Raw genomic sequence first — 21,749 nt, 5'->3', positions numbered from 1 at the left:
TTAATAGAAAGTAGAGAAAGGAGTAATAAATTGAGACCAAACACTGGGATATGATCTGTAAGACTTTATATAACTTAGCTGCTACTAATTTCTAAAACTTCTTCTCTTGCTACTCCTTTCCTTTCACCCTGACTTGGTAGAATATATATTATTATTCTCAATTAATCTTTGCCCTCTCTTTAAGAGGAATATAACATCGCTGCCTGTTGCCATGTGACTTATGGTGCAATGGGAAGAGGAATGCTTCCCTGGTCCATAAGGACTACCTTGGCCACATTCCTGCTTAACCGATGGAGTATGAGCCAATGGGATTGTAATTCAATCATTTCTAGCTCTTCCCTCTGTCATGAGAATGTCATGTCTGTTAGGAATTAATTGCTCCTCCAGCCTTGGTCCTAAAATGGAGACTCGGTGAGGAGCACCACAGCCCAATAGATCACCTGCAATATGTATGAGAAACAAGCCTTTGTTGTAATAATCAACTTGAGATGGTGGGTTGTTACTGCACCATAATAGTGAAAGCTGACTAACTCAACATTCCATCCACATTAAACTATTTTTAATTTCCTAACTGTGCCACACTTCTCACTTCTTGGCATTAGTACTGCCATTTCCTTTTGTGTAGATCACACTTGTTCTCCATTTTTAATTGTGAAACTCTTATTCAGCCCTTACACCTCAGCTTATAAACTGATCCCCCCAGGTGGTGTTAAGTGCCCTCCTATAAGCTCCCATAGGAATGATGCCTTTCCTGTCATAACAAGTAATCATGCTGAATCACAAATGCCATTTTATTGGTCTACAACCCTTGGGACACTGTTAGCTTCATGAGAGAAGGGGCCGTACCTTTATGTCTCTATTGTTTCCTCACTGTCAAGCCTAGTTCCTGGCTCACAATAAACTCATGGTACAATTTACTGAATGAGTTAATGAGTTAATGAACAAGTAAAAGAATGAGAGGCAGTATGGTAAAAAGGTCAAGCGTATAGTCTTTAGATTATCTGGATTCAAATCCTGGTTCTCTCACTTCCTAGCAGGACTAGCTACATAATTTGTGCAACCCAAGCCAAAATGAAAATGTGGGACTCCTTGTTCAAAAATGATTAAGAATTTCAATATGGCAAAAGCAGACCATTAAATTACACATCAGGTCCTTCTAAACATGGTGCCCTATACAACTGCATAGCCCCCATGCTCATGAAACCAATCCTGCTGTCTAGCTATGTAAACTTGGGCAACTAACCTCTCTATGTCTCTGTTTTCTTACATGTAAAATGAAATTAAATAGGATTGCTGTGAGAATGAACTAAACTAATATACATAAAGTCACTATAATGGTGAATCCTACATGAGAACTATCTTTACAGACAGGAAAAACTATGAATGTCAAAGCAAATTTTAATTATTTCAAATTTGCCTAAGATTTCCTAGAAACTACAGAAGATTGGGGTTTCCAACTGGAGGTGATTTCCATGCCAGGGGACATTTACAATATCTGGAGACATTTTTGGTTGTCACAACTAGAAGGTGCTTCTGGCATCTAGGGGACATAGACCAGGGATGCTGCTAAAATTCTACAGTACACAGGATAGCCCACACCACAAAGAATTAGCTGGACAAAATGGCAATAGCACCAAAGTGGAGAAACTCAGGCCTAAAGATTGATTTCTGAGCTTCCAAGGATAAAGTACTGAATTTTCCAGCCTCTCAGTTTCTCCATCCATAAAAGATGGCCAATAACACCTGAGCCTATCCACCTTAAAAGAATGTTGTAAGGATAAATTTAAGAGCAAAGAGCCCAGCTCTCAGAAGGGAAAGGGTACTATTACAGCCCGAGGTGTTATTATCAAGCTGTGCAGCCACTTTCACTCTCAGGAAGCCAAATGTTCTACTTGGAAATGATAATTTCCCTCCACTAAATGAACGTTTTACTTCCCAGAGGGAGTAATTTTATTCACCTTTTGCCATCATTGGATTGGACCCATTACAGCTGTTGTTCTTCCCTTATTTGAAATTTCATAACACACATAACCATAGAACCTCTCCTGGAGGAATGTACAGCCACTGCAGTAACACACCACACACATGTGCCCATGTGTAAACAATCTGCTAACCCATGGGCCATGGGTATTTATCAATAATGTCTTCCTATCCAAATGTGTTTCAATGGGACTATTCGGTAGAGAAGAAAAAATAATGTTCTTATGAGTTGTAAGAGTTCACACCAGCCACTCTCCCAAATTCCAATGTGAGTTAACAGATAAATAGTCAAGCACAATTCTGATTTTCTGTTCATAAAGTGAATGCTTTGGAGACTAATTAGAATGGCAGGAGGTGGTGGGGAGGTAAAGGAACAAGAAAAAGTTCAAACAGGAAAAATAAAGAAGAGAATCCTAGGGAACCACAAATACGCTAGACCAATACTCTCAGATGCCTTAAATGTGTAATTAATCAATAGTTTATGCATGAAGATTGCACTGCTTGCATGAAATCAGAATGGAGCTACATTACAGCAATTAGAAGGAGCTAATGTCAGTGCATGAGCCCCCAGATGTTTAGATCAATCGCTTTCTAACAAAATCTGTGTTCACAAAATAATCCCAGGATAGGAAGTACTGACTGGGGAAAGATTTACCTAAAGTGAGTATTGTGTCAGTGTCCTGCTTTTTTCTCCCCCTTTGTCTGACAGCAGATTAGCAGTGCTGCCACAGGCATGCTGTGCAGGATGTTGAAGGTGAAAGCTCAGAAGAAGAGGGCTGCTGAGAACTATAGAACATGAAGCAACTTGCCAAGGTCTATCAGTGCCTGTACAGGGGTATGATGGGTATGAGAACCCTCATGGGTATGAGAACCTTTCTATGGCTTCCTCTGACCAGAAGAGGTAGAGTAGGCAGGCAATGGTAATGATGACAGCAAGCACTATGGAAAGCATTGGGTGCTCTGGAGTCAAGGAAAAGGTCGTAGCTTTCCACTTTCCAGTGCTGGCACTGTATCTGTTTAGATGTTATGAGGACAGGCCACCACGATGCAATGGAAATGGAAGGGGACAGGGCTACAAGGGCCAATACCTGGACTCCAATTTCATCCTGCTCCAGCTATGTGACCTAGACGTGATACCTGAGTCTCAATTTCCTCCTCTGTAAAATGAGGCTAATAATCCTTATAGGACAAGACTATGGCAAAGATTAAAAGAATTTATGAATAGAAAAGCTCATCATGCTTCACATATAGTTGTCACTCAGTGGATGCTTACTATTCATTTTTAAGAAAACCTTTATTTTTCCTATTCAGGATTGCCAATGGTCCCATGAAATCTTATTTCAAATGTACTCCTTTGCTAAAACTACTCTTCACTGGCCATGCAGCACTCAGAGCTCTCATCTACATTCTGTCATTTGCATGTGTTCCATCCCTGCCACAGCAATGCTGACATCCTGTTGACTGTAACTGCCCTTTACCTGCCTTGGAATTGTAACAGGAGGACCTAAATGAATTGCTGTCAACGGGGTCAATTTTTTTTTAATGTTTATTTATTTTTGAGAGAGAGAGACAGAGACAGAGCATGAGTGGGTGAGGGGCAGAGAGAGAAGAAGACACAGAATCTGAAGCACGCTTCACCCTCTGAACTGTCAGCACAGAACGACACGGGGCTCAAACTCATGGACGGTGAGATCATGACCTGAGCCGAATTCAGACGCTTAACCTACGGAGTCATCCAGGCACCCCTAGGGTCAACTTTAATATATAAAAGTTATACATTGCATGGCTTGGTTCAGGAAAAAATCAGACAGAACTGGTTCCATTGCATCATAGACCTCTCTCATGTGAGCTGAATAGAGAACTCAGGCCATGTTGGAGTAAAGTTAGAATGAGGAGAAAGTAAAGAAATTATAAGGATTCTGCCAATATAGATTCCCCTCCCCCTGATCTATGAATAGCATGTGTTCCTACCATACCTCCTTCTCTCTTCCTTTTGTTGTAATTAGTGTTTCAAAAATCCACAGTGCCTTTCAGGTACATCACACTGAACACCGATTCAATTACAGTAAATTCACTAATTAATGGTGTTTAATTTTGCATCAACTCATGCACTTGATGTGCAAAGTCAAGTAAATAAACATACAATCCAAAAGAAAGGGAACATTTATTATTTTGCCAATCGAGTAAGACTTACTACTTCTGTCAAATAAATTAAGCTAAGTTACCCAGCAAATTCGAAACCTAACTTGCTGAACACATGATACTGAGTCCCTGATTTGTCAGTGTAGCCATTTAACATCAGTCAGAATGAGCTGAGGAGCCTTTTTTCCAGCCCCACTATCCTACCTTTTTTTATTTCATGTCATTAGTAATTAGACTCACTTTTTTATTCACTTTAGGAATAATATTTAAACATTCCACCCAGCAGTGACCGTACCACCATCTCCTAGATGTTGACAACTAAATGTTGTTGTTACTAACTGATTCCATTCTGTATCTGGACCAAAACCTTTAAAATATATGTAAAATAACAGATTTTCAGTCTTACATGTGAGCTATGCTCAGCTATTTTCGTGGAGTCTTAACTTTTTCTGGAGCTTCTCTGTGTTTTCTTCCTTCCCCTGTGTTTAGCTGTAGAACTATATAGAAATGAACCAAAAAGCAGCTGCATAATTAACAGCAATTAACCCTGAATGGAATTCAACAAAGGCAACACAATACTCAATTCTGCCCCCTATTCCCAACAATCCAATCAGAATTCTAATTCTGTAATGCCAAGATATGGTAAAACAGGGACTATCTTCAGAACTGACATAGAGAATGTTAACAAAGCAAACTTAGATTTGATTCAAGGCTTAAGGCTGGTTGTTATTTTGAAAATGCTCGATTCATTGCTAATAAAAGCAATGCTTCAGTGACTTTCCTAGATCAGCTGTCCAGTAACAGGATTAAAAGTCAAGATTGTAAGGTTATAAAGAATAGTTTTTTGGGTTTTTTTTTTTAATCTGTCCACCATGCCACGTTGATCATAAATGACCAAGTCATCTGAGACTAATGCTGGACAATAGACAATCAGTGCCAGGCAGGCCCTGATAATATCAGGCAGCACTTAGAGCTCACCTGGCTGCCTCCCCCTGCTCCCCAAGATAACAGCAGTCATATGTTGTCCAGCTGCCCCTTCCAGTTTCTACTCTCACACTCACCACCAAAAGACTGAGTGAGGGTGTTAGAAAAGCTCCCATCCAATCAGCAGAGGCCAGACCAGATGGCCAGATGGCGAGTTTTGCTGCAGGGAAAGCTAATGGCCTCATGTGATAGTGAGATCATCCTCCAGCCTTTAGGGAAAGGAGACGGTGCTATTGAATTAACTTTGCAAAGGATCCTCCTTCAGCTTAATCAACATTTGTGGAAAAAGGAATTAGATTGTACTGTCTGTGGATGTGGCTAGCCACCTCTCATAGTCAGACATTGCTGCTCCTGATTACCATGGAAAGTGGACTTTATTTGTACAGCCAGCTCAGGTCTGAGAATATATTTATCAGCAATGATGATGGTTCACCTCCAACTCTTAGCATGTTTGCTTGGGGAAAGAAAAACAGGTAAACTCCCCCAAAAATTAAAATATGAAATTGCCTCCTAAGTGCAGATTCAGATTAACAGCTGCAAGACAAATAAAGTTGTTTTATTGTTGACCTTTAAATGCTTGGTTGTTGAAATCTGTGGAGTCTGTTGAAATTTTTTAAATGTGTTGAGTTTGCTTTTCTCCTCATCAAAGAACATCTTTTCAAAGTCTGAGATTGTTTAGCTTAGTTGGTTAGAACACAATATTAATATCAGTCCTATGGAGTAACTGCCTTTGTTCTATTCCAGGGCCATGAATTTCACCCCTGTATCTAGCCAGGAAAGTCCCATTGCTGTTCATACATAGTATGGATCAAACAGCTCAAACCTGTAGTTACCTCTAGGGAGGAAAAAAAAAAGACAATGCTAAATAACTGCTCTGCCATAAACAGCAGCTTTGGGGTTTGTGTGGGTAAAGCATCTTAACCATACTAAATAAAAAGCACTGAATCCATTTGAGATTCAAAAAGATTGCTTTTAAATTGTCGTTAAGTGAATTCTGATTTTCAAGTGAAAATACCTACACACGGTAAGCATTTAATAAATAAGTATGTGCTGAATAAATGAGTAAAAGAATTTACCAACTTAGTTCAAAATCATGGGGAAAAAATAAAGAAGGCAGGTTTTGTTTAAATATACCTATCATATAAATATCACACAATTGAAGGATATGGTATTAAATCTAGGTATTTGAAACTATTTTAAGGACATTTAGTCTTACAGAGAAGTATAATAGTCTTTTCTAAAACAGGATTTATCCCCTTGCAAAGCAGTATAATCAATTTTTGCTAACATACATTTTTAAATCTGAATCAAAAACACATTTTTATTTTCTCTTTCCAGTAGTTCATCTTCCCAAATCACATCCAAGGAAGCAGTAGAAGCCATAACCCCAGACCGCATGGGGACCCAGTGAGCATCACTCAGCCCATCACCTCTACCATTATCCATCTTTCCTTCAGCTTTGTCCTACTCTGCCTTCCTACGCCTTCTTTAAATAAATGCAGGCAAATGAACACTCATTCTTGACACAGGTTGAAAAAACTTAGAGAACTTACTAGAATGAGAATTTAGAAAACTCCAAATCCCAGAAAGTATGAATTGTGTTAAACAACAGCTAAATGCCTTTTAATAAGATGAGAGGGATTTTTTTTCCTTCAGTAAAATTCAAGGTACCTAATTTCTTCCCAGTCTCTGCAGCTTACAATGATAAATATTAGCAAGATATATATAAGCAAATATGCAAGCAGGAAATTCACCAAGAATTGAAAACTAATACTGAAACACAGCTAACATTTTAGTTATCTATTAAAAATCAAATGGAAATAGAGAATACTTTTCTCATGTATTTTTATTCAAAAGACAAAATTCTCAAAAACCTACTATTCCTTCCTTAAAATCTAAATTAGTACAAATTATAAGACAAAGGCTAGTGTAAGTTATGATATTGTTGGAATCAAATTGTTCACTACAGGATCTTATTTCAGATAAAAGCATATATACTGTAACATCTATCTAATTTCACTGAATAGATGTATTTCTGATAGTTTATATATACTCATTACTTAGTCATATTTACTTATTACCTTTCATTACAATTGAAGGTATATGGAAAACAGAAGTGTAGCCTCACATCATCATTGTCATCTTTGTCATCATAGGCATCACTTACTGTCATCATCATCATAAAAGCCAAAATTAATTGAACATTCTTTAGGCATCAAGTACTATACTTATAAAATTATTATGGTAACTGACCCAGAGTCACAGTCTTGCTAGTACAGAGCTGGAATTTAATTCAAGTCCATCATGCTCCAAACCCCACTTTATGCTGATAATCAAAACATACAGCATACTTTAAAACGCAATAAAATATATTATGCAAGAAAGTATTAAAATGCAAAGAGAAATATATTCCTTACATAATACAGTAATAAAATAACAAAGCCAACAATTCAACGGGAATGTAACTGGTTGTTCCAATTCATGTGTATACTAAAGTTGGACACACATAAAACTGCAAGCAATTTCTGTCATTTATTTCTAAATAAATAAAATCCATTCCCCATTAAGAGTTGATAATATTCAAATAGTCTTTGCTGGTCATCCTTTGAATTCAAAAATACTCAAAGTAACTAATTGGGGCTCCTAATTGTTGGCGGTAGACCTGTTGGGTTACTACTTCTCTTCCCTAGTCCAATCCCTGGATATACCACATAGCTAAAAGAAAAGCACTGACGATCTGAAAAAAAATCAAAGATCCTGAGGTATCCCTGGGGAGACAGAAGGTTGTTGTGAAACCGCATGGAGAGGAAAACAAAGTCTAGAGCAGATGGGGGCTGGATGTCACAGGAGAGGGTTAGATACAATGACAGAAAACAAACTGAGCAATCTAAACTGTAAATATAACACAAATACAAAAAACATAAAATGAGGATAAACTCATTATAAAAGATTTAAGGAAGAATAGGATCAGTCTGTAGTAGCAGGAAACAGTTATAAAAACAGAACAAAGTGGAATTACAGGTAGGAAAATAATTATCTATAGGAGAGGGAAGAAGTAGGTTGAAGTGATTATGAATAGCAGGTGGACCTAAATATACTTTGTTATACCCATTTGGTTTTTACATGATGTACATAATCATACAAAAAAAAATCAAAAAGCAATCTAAAAGTTTTAAGGCAAAATTACACAAAGAAATTTGATTTTACATCCTAAGAGCAATATATCATAAAGACAAAAAAGAACTGAAAAAAATTTTCAATAATCATATTTTAGGTGGTAGTATTGAGACTTGAATCTATAACCGTTGTAGTAGTATGTTATTTATATAGAGATACTGGAATTAGAAGCATGTGAAAAGGAGAAAATCAATGTAAATGGATGAGCTTAAGTAGAAACCCTTTAGTCTTGAATTCGAGTTAGAAATATCAATATGAATTCATAATGTATTTATTCTAAAAATATATGTATTATTTAGGTACAATAAAGACCAACCCAGAAGCAACAAACTCCCTGGGTGCCCATTTGTGGTCTCTAAATACCATTTTTCATTAGAAGAAACTACAGCTTCTTAAAGAAATACATGATTTGAGATCTGAACTAGGAAATAAAGCTGAAATATTTTATTATATCAGTCACTAAACAAGGAAATTACCAAAGACTTCTGAGAGTGAGCCAAAAGCACTTAGTAGCCAATCGAAAGGCTCCCACTGGCCAAATATGGAGCAATAAGAACTTCAAGAAAAACTGCAATGCATTTAAAGACATCAAATATATTTAAATGCATTTGCATATAATGCATAACATAATGATACTTAGAAAAAAAAAGCAAAATGAAAATAACCTCACTCGTCACTTTGGGAAGATGCCAGGTTTTGAAATCATTACTTAGAAAATTGGTAAATGGGGGCACCTGGGTGGCTCAGATGGTTAAACATCTGACTTTGGCTCAGGTCACCATCTCGCAGTTCTTGGGTTCGAGCCCTATGTCTGGCTCTGTGATGACAGCTCAGAGCCTGGAAGTCTGCTTCAGATTCTGTGTCTCCCTCTTTCTCTCTGCCTCTCCCCAACTTGTGTGCTCTTGCTCACTTGCTCTCTCTCTCTCTTTCTCTCAAAAATAAACATTAAAAATTAAAAAATAACTGGTAAATGAATGAAAAGAAATCAAGCAAATATTCTTCCTTTCCAATGTTAATTAACTTTAGGGTAAACTGAAGAATTGAGGGAAAGTTTCTCTTTGTAGACAGTTTCCTAGTGTTACCATAAAAAAAAATTATGCAAACTGGGAAGCCTAAAAACATAAAAAACTTACTCTACATAAGTTCTCGAGGCCAGAAAACCAAAGTCAAAATATTGGTAAGGCCATATTCCCTCCAGAGCCAATTTTCCTTTTATTATAAAAACACCAGTCGTATCAGATTAAGGGCCAATCCTAATGAACTCTCTTTTTTTTTTTTTTAAAGAAAGAGAGCACAAGCAGGGGAGGGGCAGAGGGACGAGAGAGAATCTTAGGCAGGCTCCATGCCCAGCACCAAGCCAATGCAGGGCTTGATCTCACGACTGTGAGATCATGACCTGAGCCAAAATCAAGAGTGGGACACAAACAAATGAACCACCCAGGCACCCCATAATGAACTCATCTTGATTACATATGCAGAGATGCTAATTCCAAACAAGGTCACATTCACAGGTACAGGGATTAGGACTCAACATGTCTTTTGAGGTATACAACTCAATCCAGAACATACACTATTTCAGCTAATAAATGAGAATAAATGAGGAAATAAAATATCATCATTCTGCAACTCTTAATGAAACAATGAACCTAAACAATGACGATCAATGACTGATATTATCCAAGACCTAAAGAGGCCATTATGGTTCTGGTAGAAGGAGCCAATCATTGAGAAGTTTTGTCCAAAATTCTAAACTAAATATGTTCAAACCTCTATTTCTCACCACTAATTTTTAGCAAATGCAGGCATCATAGAAACAATTTTAAAGAACACCACAGGGATGCAACTAACAAAATTCAGACTGTGGGAAATTATACAAGACAAAAAACTGATTTTTTTTCTGGTAAATAAATTAAGGGAGATCTATAGATTTAAAGAGATTAAAGAGAAAACTCACACAATTGCATATATGCTCCATATTTCAAAACTAATTTTACCAAATAAACAATAAAATATAAAGGAATAAAATATTAAGAGATTATTAAATTATTAACTAAAGGATTAAACTATAAAAGATTAAAGAAATAACTAGTTGTAAATACCAATTTTACATATTGACTGGATATTTAATAATGTTGAGGAATTAATGTCAATTTTTCAGAAAAGATTATGGTCTATGGTTATGCTTAGGAATAAATAATTCAGATCTCTGGAGACACATTCAAAAATATTTATAGATGAAATGTTATGAGGTTATTAGATTACTTCAAAATCATTTAAAGGGAAAGAGAAAAATTAGCAAGTATAAAAATAAGTTAGCCATAAAATGATATTTTTTTTAAGCCAGTGATACATTCATGGTGGTCTATTTTCCTATTCTGTCTACATTTGTGTATGTTTGATATGTCCCCAAATGAAATATTTTTCAAAAATATATATGTAATATATGAACTATAAATTCAATAATGAGGACAAAAAGCTAATCAATAAAGTCCAAAAACAAATTAATGGCTGAAAGATTAGATTGAGGAACTCTTCAGAAGATACTGGGAAGAAAGAAAGTGACACAAACAGAAATGTTGAGAGGTGCGAAGGATGAAAGAATTTTCAGCATTTATATAAGAGAAGTCCCAAGAGTGAAGATAAAATGACTGATATTTGAATAAATAATGACTAAGAACTAAAGATGTGAAACACAAAATTTAAAAGAAAAATGGAATACCAGACAGGAGAGATTATTAAACAAATTTTCAAACAATAAAAATATCCATATTAGACACATTATATGAAATGTAACAGTATCAAAAAGGAAGAAAAAATTGAAAAGCTTTTAAAGAAAGATCACTCATAAAAGATAATTATGGATTAAACTTTTTAATAATAACAGTCAATAAGACATTTGAGCAACATGTTAAAGTTTTGAAAGACAATAAATTTCAACATAAAATTTTATATTGCAGTTAAACTATTATTTAAATTTTGTGTCTATATATTTATCTCAATGTAATCATATAGTATGTGACCTTCACATAAGTGACATTCTTCTTTCAATTAGCAAAATATTTTCAAGGTCCATCCATGCCTTAGTATAGTTCAGTATTTTATTTCTTTTTATGGCCAAATAATATTCTACTGTATAGATTCACCACATTGTGTTTATCTGTTCATTGGTTGACGGACATTGGGTTGGTTCCACATTTTGGTTATTATAAATAATAAATTTACACTTATTACATATTTTTATGATGATGATGATGATGATAAATGCTGCTGTGGACACTTAAGTTCAAGTTGTTGTATGGAAATATGCTTCCATTTGGCTTGGATAAATGCCACAGAGTTGAGTTTCTGGATCAAATGGTAACTCTATGTTTAACTTTTTTTTGAGAGAGAGAAAGAAAGAGACAGAGTGTGAGCTGAGGAGGAGCAGAGAGAGAGAATCTGCAGCAGGCTCCTCTGAGCTGTTAGCACAGAGCCCGACACAGGGCTCAAACTCATGAACATGACATGACCTGAGCCAAAATCAGATGGTTAACCCACTGAGCCACCCAGGCACCCCACTATGTTTAACTTTTTGAGCAATTAACATGGTTTTCCAAAGTGACAGCACCATTTTACATTCCCACCAGTCAGGGTGTGAGGGTTTTAATTTCTCCACATCCTGACCATGTCTTTCATATTATCTCTTTTCCACTGTAGCCATCCTAGTGGGTTTGAAGTGTTATCTCACATAGGTTTTGATTTCCAAATCCCTGATGGTTAATGATATTAAGAATCTTTTCATTTATCTATTTGTCATTTGTATATCTTCTTCAGAGAAATTTCTAAACAAATGTTTTGCCTAAATTTTATGTCATTTGTTTTTTTGATTTTGAGTTCTAACAGTTTTTTAAATATTTTAGAGACAAGTCTCTTATCAGATACAAGATTTGCAAATATTGCCTCCCATTCTATAACTTACCTTTTCACTGTCTTGATGCTCTTTGATGCACATTAATGTTAATTTTAATAAACATTGATTTGTCTATTTTTGTGTCATATTGCTTGTAGTTTTGATGTTGTATTTAGAAGCCATTGCCAAATCTAAAGTCACAAAGATTTACACATATAATTTTCTCCTAAGAGTTTTATAATTTTAGTTCACATGCTTAAGTCTGTAATCCAGTTTTAGTTAATTTTTGTATTCAGGATGAGGCAGGAGTCCAACTTCATTCTTTTGCATGTGGATACCCATTAGTCCCAGGATGATTTGTTGAAAAGACTATTCTTTCTCCTTTGAATTATTTAGGCACCTCTATTGAAAATCAATTGACCTTAAATGTAAAGGACTCTATATTCCACTGATCTTAATGTCTATCCTTATGCCACTACCACACTGTGTTGATTACTGTTGTTTTGCAGTAAAGTTTGAAATTAGTAATGTAAGTCCATCAAATTTGCTCCATTTTTCCAGACCATTTTGCCTCTTGGATCCTTGAATTTCAAAATGAATTTTAAGATCAGTGTGTAGTCTCTACAAAGAAAAAGTTGGGATACTGACTGAAATTGCATTGAATCTGTAGATCAATTTAGGGAGTATTTTCAGCTTAAAAGTATCAATCCTCTATAAACATGAGATGTATTTCCATTTACTTAGATGTTCTTTCATTTATTTCAGCAATGTTTTATCACCTTCAGAGTATAAATTTAACATTTCCTCTTTTAAGTTTATCCATAAGTGTTTGTTTTAGATGCTATTTTATTTTTTTAATTTTTCTATTTGAGTGTAGTTGGCACACAATGTTACATTAGCTTTGGGTGTACAACATAGTGATTCAACTTCTCCATATGTTATCTATGCTCACCACAAGTGTGGCTATCATCTGTCACCATACAATACTGTTAACTAGCACTGACCATATTCCTTTTGCTGTAAATACCTATTCTCAAACAATTCCAAGAAGAAGAAGAAGAAGAAAGAGGAGGAGGAGGAGGAGAGCTTCCAAATACCTTTTACAAGGCCAGCATTACCCTGACACCAAAACCAAAGACATCACAAAAACAAAACAAAACCAACAAACAAAAAAAACACTACAGGCCAAAATCTCTGATGAACATAGATGCAAAAGACCTCAACAAAATATTATCAAGCTGCATTCAACAAAACACTAAAAGAATCATTCACCAAGATCAGGTGGGATTTATTCCAGGGATGCAAGATAGATCAATATTCACAAATCAATCAACGTGATATACTACATCAACAAAATAAAGGATAAAAATCATATGATCATCTCAATACATGCAGAAAAAAGAATTTAACAAAATTCAACATCCATTCATGATAAAAACTCTCAACAAAGTATGTTTAGAAGAAACATAATAAAGGCCATATATACAAAATCCACAGCTAACATCATATTCAATGGCGAAAAACTGAAAGGATTTCCTCTGAGATAAAGAACAAGGTAAGGGTAGGTGTTCATTCTCACAATTTCTATTTTGCATAGTACTGGAAGTCCTACCCACAGCAATCAAACAAGTAAAAGAAAAAAGAAGCATCCATACTGGTAAAGAAGAAGTTAAACTGTCACTATTTGCAGATGACATGATACTATAAATAAAAAACACTAAAGACTCCATCAAAAATATATCAGAATAAATGAATTCAGTAAAGTTTCACAATACAAAATTAATACCCAGAAGTTGTTAGTGTTTCTGGGGCACCTGGGTGGCTCAGTTGGTTAAGCATCTGAGTTTGGCCCAGGTCATGATCTCACAGTTCATGAGTTTGAGCCCCATGTCAGGCTCTAGATTAACAGCTCAGACAGAGCCTGGAGCCTGCTTCAGATTCTGTGTCTCCCTCTCTTCTCTGCCCCTCACCACTCATGCTCTGTCTCTCTCTCAAAAGTAAACAAACATTAAAACAGATATTTTTAAAGAAAAAAATTATTAGTGTTTCTCTACACTAATAATGAAGTAGCAAAAAAGAAAAATTAAGAAATCCATTTACAATTATGCTAAATAGAATAAAATACCTAGCAATAAACTTAACCAAGGAGTTAAAAGGCCTGTACTCTGAAAATTATATGCTATTTTAAGTAAAATTATGTTCTCAATTTCACTTTTGGGATTGTTCATTGTTAGTGTATAGAAATACAGTTGACTTTTGTATATCGATCTTGAATCCTCTAAACTTGGGGGACTCATTTATTACTACTAAAAGTTTTAATGAATTCCTTATATTCAATATCATGCCATCTTTGATTAGAGAAAATTTTACTTCTTCTGTTCTAATTTGAGTGCCTGTCATTTCATTTTGTTGTCTAAAATTTCTCTGCTAAAATCTCTAGAACAATACTGCATAGAGGTGGCAGGAGCATACATCTTTGTTTTGCTTCTTATCTTAGGGGTAAGATATTCAGTCTTTTACCATTCTGTATGATCTTAGCTGTGGGTTTTTCACAGATAGCTTTTATCAGGTTAAGGAAATTCTCTTATATTCCTAGCTTGTTGAAATAGTGTTGGATTTTGAGAAATTCTTCTTCTGCATTTAATAAAATTATCAAGTTGTTGTTTTTTTATTCTTTATCTACTGATATGATGTATTACATTCAGATGCTAAACCAACTTTGCTTTCCTGGGATAAATCCCACCTGGTCTTGGTGTATAATTACTTTTCCTATATTCCCAGATTCTTTTGCTGGCCTTTTGTTGAGCATTGTTTCATCTATATTCAAAAGATATGGATCTACAGTTTTCCTTTTTGTTGTTGCTTTTGACTGTTTTCTTATCAGAACAACTTATATTCTTAATACAAAACTTTAGATGCCTTCCCATTAAGATAAGGCAAATACGATATGTCCTCAAATAGCGTTACTATTTAACATAACATTCGAGGGCTTAGGCAACTCTTTATTATAATAAAAGGGTGAAAGAATTTTATGAATTAAAAGAAAATATATTTAACTTTTGTTGTTTGCAGATGTTATCATCATTTATGTAGACACTGAAGTATGCCAACTGTTAAAACTAATATGAATGCTCAATAATATTGCAAGCTGCAAATCCAACCTAAAAATGAATACTATTCCTATATACTAGTAATGGCTAACTGGAAAATCTTGTGCAATCTGAAATATCATCCAAAATAGCAACATAAAATTTAAATAATCTAATAATTATGTAACAGTCTTTTAAATCAATCAGGAGAGCCTGGGTGGCTCAGTCGGTTGAGCGTCCAGCTTTGGCTCAGGTCATGATCTCACAGTCTGTGAGTTTGAGCCCCACGTTGGGCTCTGTGCTGACAGCTCAGAGCCTGAAGCCTGCTTCGGATTCTGTGTCCCCCTCTCTCTCTGCCCCTCCCCCACTCATGCTCTGTCTCTCTCTGTCTCAGAAATAAATAAACTTAAAAAAAAAAAAATTAATAAATAAATAAATCAAAACTCTATTAAAACACATGAAATTAGCCTACACTTTGATTTAAAAAGCATATCATCTACAGATACATATCACATATATAGAGAGAATGACTTAACACTTACTAGGTCAATTATCTCAGATTAATTCACATATTCATTGCAATTTTGATCAGTATTATAGTCAGATCTTTGGAGGAATTTGGCAAACCTATTCTTAAATTTATATGGAAGGATAAATGCTATTAAATAACTAATTCAACTTAGAAAAAGAAAAATACAGAGATGAAACATTTTACCAAATATCAAGGCAGACAATAAATGCCATAATAATAAAAATAATTATCATGCTTACTCAGGAACAAACAAAACAAACAATGGTACAAAATAAAGTTTAGAAATACAATCATAAATTTTACTTCCACATTTAGATATTTTATTTTTAGTTATTTTATTTATTTATTTATTTGAGACACAGAGAGAGACAGAGAGAGACAGAGAGAAAGAGAGAGAGATGAGGGGGCAGAGGAAGACAGAGAAAGAATCTTAAGCAGGCTTCCTGCTAAGCGTGGAGACCATCATTGGGCTAGATTCCACAAGCCTGGGATCATGCCGAGTTGAAATCAGGAGTCAGACACTCAAATTACTGAGCCACCAGTTGCCTCCTACATTTAGATCTTTAATCAAACTGGAAGACTTTATTTAGGGTGCCAAGTAGGCATTTAGCTTTATTTCTCTGCATTTATTGAGAAGGTTTGCCCTATACCATCCATCAAACAATCTGTCTTTCTCCTACTGGCAACTGTGTCATATATCAGACTTTACATACACATGGAATATTAACATATAATCAATTTGTAAACAGGAAAAGATGGAAACATTTGTAAGGTAATGACAGCTTTCTGGGGTTTGATATTTTTACTTCAAGGGCTCTATCTCTGTAAAAAGTTTATTAAAATATTCAAGTATGTACAATATGAGCAGAGGAACTGAAAACAGACATTTTTCCAAAGAAGACAGGTATATAAAAGATGCAATATGCATAGGCAACAGGTATATAAAAGATGGTCAACATCACTAAACATCAGGTAAGTGCGAACTAAAAACATAATGAGTTATCTCCTCACACTTATTAGAATGGTTATCAAAAAGACAAGAGAAAACAAGTGTTAGAATATAGAGAAAAGAGAATACTTGTGGACCATGGGAAGAACACAAATAGGGCAGCCACTGTGGAAAACAGTATGGAGATTCCTCAAAAACATTAAAACCAGAACTACTATATGATCCAGCAATTCCACTTCCAGATATATATTTTAAAAATACTAAAATAAGAATTCAGAGATATATCTACATTCTCATGTTCACTGCATTATTTATAATAGACAAGATATAGAAACCACCTAAGTCTCTATCAATGGGTGAATGGAGAAAAAAAGATGCAGTATATATATATATATATATATATATATATATATATACTGCATATATATACATAATGAAATACCTTTCAACCATGAGAAAGAAGGAAATCTTGCCATTTGTGACAATATGGATAGATCTTAGAGGCATTATGCTAAATGAAATAAGCCAGACAGAGAAAGACAAACACTGCATGGCATCACTTACATGTGGAACCTTAAAAAAAAAAAAGTGTCAAACTCTTAGAAACAGTGGTTGCCAGGGACTGTGGGGTGGAGGGAATAGAAAAGTTGGCTAAAGGGTACAAAATTTTAGCTATAAGATAAATATAATCTAGGAATCTAATATAAAACATGGTGACTATAATTGATAACACTGTATTATATAATCAAAATTTGCTAAGAAAGTAGAACTTAAATATTCTTAGCAAAAAAAAAAAAAGATAAATGTGTGAGGTGATGGATAAGTTAATTAACTAGATGGTGGGACTCCTTTCACAATATATATATCTAGTTACCATATGTACACTTTAAATATCTTACAATTTTATTTGTCAATGATACCTCCATAGAGCTGGAAAAAAAATTTCAAGCAAGGATAGCATTGGGATCACACACACACACACACACACACACACATCACACATACACACACACACACACACAGTAAAATGAGGTAAAATGATACCAGAAACTGAAAAGATAATATTGTTAGAAGTGGAGGACTGAATACTGAAGTATTCCCCAAACTGAGAAGCCATTTTGAGACCAGTTTTATTCAGGGTAACTAAGTGACAGGAGTGGGAGTTGGTATCAGCTGGAGGACAGTCCATGGCAGCTGCAGTTATTTTCCACAAAGCCCAGACCTTAGTCCACACATTTTATAAAGAGGACATGCATGGTAGTGAGGGCAAGGGTTTCCACCTGCACCTCAAAGGACTTGCATGCACCTAATAGATGGCTAATCTTTAATTAGATCCTGTGGCACCACCTGTGCATTAGGAAGGGGCAACACCACGTTATCTCTAACAGATTCATGGGAGGCCAGAGCAAGCCTTCTTTGTCCCATACTCAGCAGGCATTTCTAAGGTACACATACTAATCTTCAAGGACCCTGGAACACGGAGCCCCAAGAGAGGTGATCAAGCAAACATGAACAAGATTGAGGGCCAGAGATGGAGTCAGTATTGTTACAACCCTACGACTGTCAAGAGAGTACTTCCAATTCATTTATTCAAAGTTCTTGTTAAGGAAAACTATATATAAACCTTTTAGGACTTGATTTTTTAAAAAGATCTTGAATTAGATACAAGTGAAAGTAATGTCTTTTATTGAAACATCTAACCTCTAACATCTACCACAAGAGAAGAAAATCTGTTCTTGCATTCAGTAGCATGTATCAAGTATATTAGCTGAATCACTATATTCTATTCCTGAAACCATCATTATACTGTATGTTAACTAACTTGGCTTTAAATAAAATTTAAAAAATTAAAAATTAAAAAAAGAAAAAAAATGTCCTAGCTTTAATTGATTCATCTCTAAAATACCAGAGTATCACATCACCAGATGGTGCAAGGAAAGGAAGTTACAGATGAATGGTGTCAGTATAAAACAATCGATAAGCATGGAGGACTAGATTTCAGGAGCGATCTGAAATAGCATCCAAACTGTACGGTGAACTCAAATTCAATATCTGCAGGGGTCTATAATCCAATACAGTGGGTGGGAAGCAGAGGAAATTTTCAAGAAATGGCAACATTTAGAACTGAGCAAGTGACAATAGGACCCAGAAACTACAGAAAATGAAGAAATGGTGACAAAGGAAAACTATACAGTGTCACAGCCCTAACCTAGCGTAGTGACGTCCTGCCAGAAGTGAATGAAAAAATAACAAAATCAAAGCAGAAACCCAACCGCGTGAATTTGGAAAATACAATGGGGATTACAAAAGCCTTCCTATCAGAGACTATAGGGTCCCAGGATTAACTTTATGCACTACAAACACCAGGCCTATTACAGCATGATGAATAACAGCCTCCACTTATGGCTGGCCATGGACTTCCTAAAGCACAGACTGCCATCAGGGGTGGAGAGAATTGGCAACACTAGGTCTGCAAGCCAAAAACAGCAAGGACTGCAAAGGCTAAGGAAGGTGGAATTCTATAACAAGGTAAACCATACCAACTGTATTTCAGTGAAAGGTTTATCTATCCAGATATTTTATTCTACCTGAACAAACACATAGAATAACCTTGAAATGTGCATTAGTTCAAGTCACATGTTTCTAAATATATATGACATAAAGGTGACCAATAGCCAAACGATAGATTGAACCTTCGCTGTTGGTTATGGACATCTTGGTGCTATGGGAAAAGATAATTGTGACTGTCTTACACATACTGTGTTGTACTCAAATAATCTGTAAGTGCCTCCTCCAAATATAAAAAAACAGTCCACCTAGGAAAGAATAAAATTGGTGTACCATCTACTTTTGGAAATTCATTTTCAATTATTTTATAGTGTCTTTGTGCTGTAACATTTTTTATATTAATTCTGAATGAAATCAGAGTGAACAACAGGACTGTTTTAAAAAAATAAATGTACAACCTACCAAAGGTGATTCTCATGTAATTGACTTTGACTTTCTAGGGAGGAAATATTTTACTCATTTAAAAATTCTGATTTGAGCTCCATTTCCAATTCAACGGGAAGATCACAATTTGGAAATGACAAGACCACCCATCAGAAAACCTCCCTTTGAATACTTGTTCCACAGGCTCCTGCTCATTGAGTTAGAAAAAGGAAGCCTAGGAGTACAATGACCTTAACTTCTAGAGAAGGGGGTTCTGAAGCCTTTGAGCACATACTAAGTTGTCAGTTCGCTGAATCATAAGTGAATCTATACCTCCGTATCTTTGCAATAGACTTATTTAATATTGTAAAAAGAGGAATCATGGAAAACATTTTGGGAATGAGATAGAAAGAAGGACTACTATATACCTGCTTTAAAAAGGGGTTCTGGGGGCACCTGGGTGGCTCAGTCAGTTGAGCATCTGACTCCGGCTCAGGTCAGGATCTCGCAGTTTGTGAGTTCAAGCCCTACATCAGGCTTGCTGCTGTCAGCCTGTCAGTACAGAGTCTATTTCCGATCCTCTGTCCTCCTCTGTCTGCCCCTCCCCTGGTTGTGCTCTCCCCCAAAATAAATTTAAAAATTTTTAAAAGGGGGAGGTTTGATAAGAAGATCGATACAGATTTAGAAAACTATTAAAACTTCAGCTACAAAGGAAATGAAAAACGTGAATTGTCTGTATTCCTGCCATCTCCTCATCCATCCATCTTATAATAGCCTTATTGCAACTAGACATAGGGTGATGAATGCAGAAATGTCAGACAGAAAGGAACATATAAAGATAAAAGACTAAAGGGGGAGAAAAAAAACCCACACAACAAAGAAGTGACTGCATGTTGCTTTTGTCATCATTTTGTTTCCAAAAGCTGCCTGGGTACGAGTTAAAAGCCAGAATTCCATAAAGACAGAAGCAATCCACAAAAGAACCCTAATGTGTCTGAAAAAAAAATTATAATACAGAAAAAAAAATGGATAAAGCTACCACCAAAAGGTTCTCTCTCTGTCCCTTTAAAGTAAAGCTCTAAACTCACACACTGAAAGTTTTTATTTCAGGATCTCAAAGCACTTTACCAGCAAGTAATTATCCTAGCATTTCCTACTAACAGTTGAAAACTTGGAAATCTTGAGACTCAAGTTCAGTAGTGTCTTCAAGTCCTATAATGCAGAAATATAGAGTATAAGTTACTTACTTGAGCACCATAACCATCAATAAAAAACCTATTGTTGCTTTGCTTCCCTCTGCTTTAACCACTCTTTTCTTCCAAAAAATTGCTCATTGCAATCTGCCAGAGATTGGGGGGGGGGGGGGGAGGGGGAGGGGACTCACCTCCTAAAGAGTCTTTTCTCTGCCAAGACATTAACCTTACACACCAAATATGTATCATCTGTTATACTATAGATTTTAGTTGAACCAAATTGCACAGAGAAGAATTTCTCACTGCTAAAAAAAAAAAAAAAAAAAAAAAAAAAAAAAAAAAAAAAAAAAAAAAATCCTAAAGCTCATTAGCAATGTTTGTAAGGACTCTGCTCCTTCCAAATTTTCATTGATCCATAATGCAAATATTTAAATAGATTTTCTTTTCCGATTTTACTCCTCCTAATTACACAAGAATTATCTTATGTAAATAATAATAATAATAATAATAATAACACTGTTCCATTTTTTCCCCAAGTGGTACAACATATCCTCTTAAAGGGAAATTTTTTTAGGAAAAATTCATCGATTTGTAATATTAATAGAGAGTCTTCCACAAGAGACTGAATATAATTAGTTGAAGTAAAAGTTCAATAGTAAGGGGATACATCTCTGCACAACAGAAATAGAAGTCTCTGGAGCTTCTGGAGAATATCTAGGACTGAAGTGTAAGAAGGGAAAAGGGAGAGAAAAGAAGGGGAAAAGAAACCAAGCTGGGGACAACAGTCCCCAGATTATGAATTGTTACTCATTCCTAAAATCTCACTCCTCAAAATAACTTCACCAAAGTCAATTTGATTGTCCACTCTAGAAAGTAAATGAAG

Source organism: Prionailurus bengalensis, chromosome B1, assembly GCF_016509475.1.
Source record: "Prionailurus bengalensis isolate Pbe53 chromosome B1, Fcat_Pben_1.1_paternal_pri, whole genome shotgun sequence".
NCBI classification, from domain to species: Eukaryota; Metazoa; Chordata; class Mammalia; order Carnivora; family Felidae; genus Prionailurus; species Prionailurus bengalensis.
Note: the sequence above shows the minus strand (reverse complement) of the source record.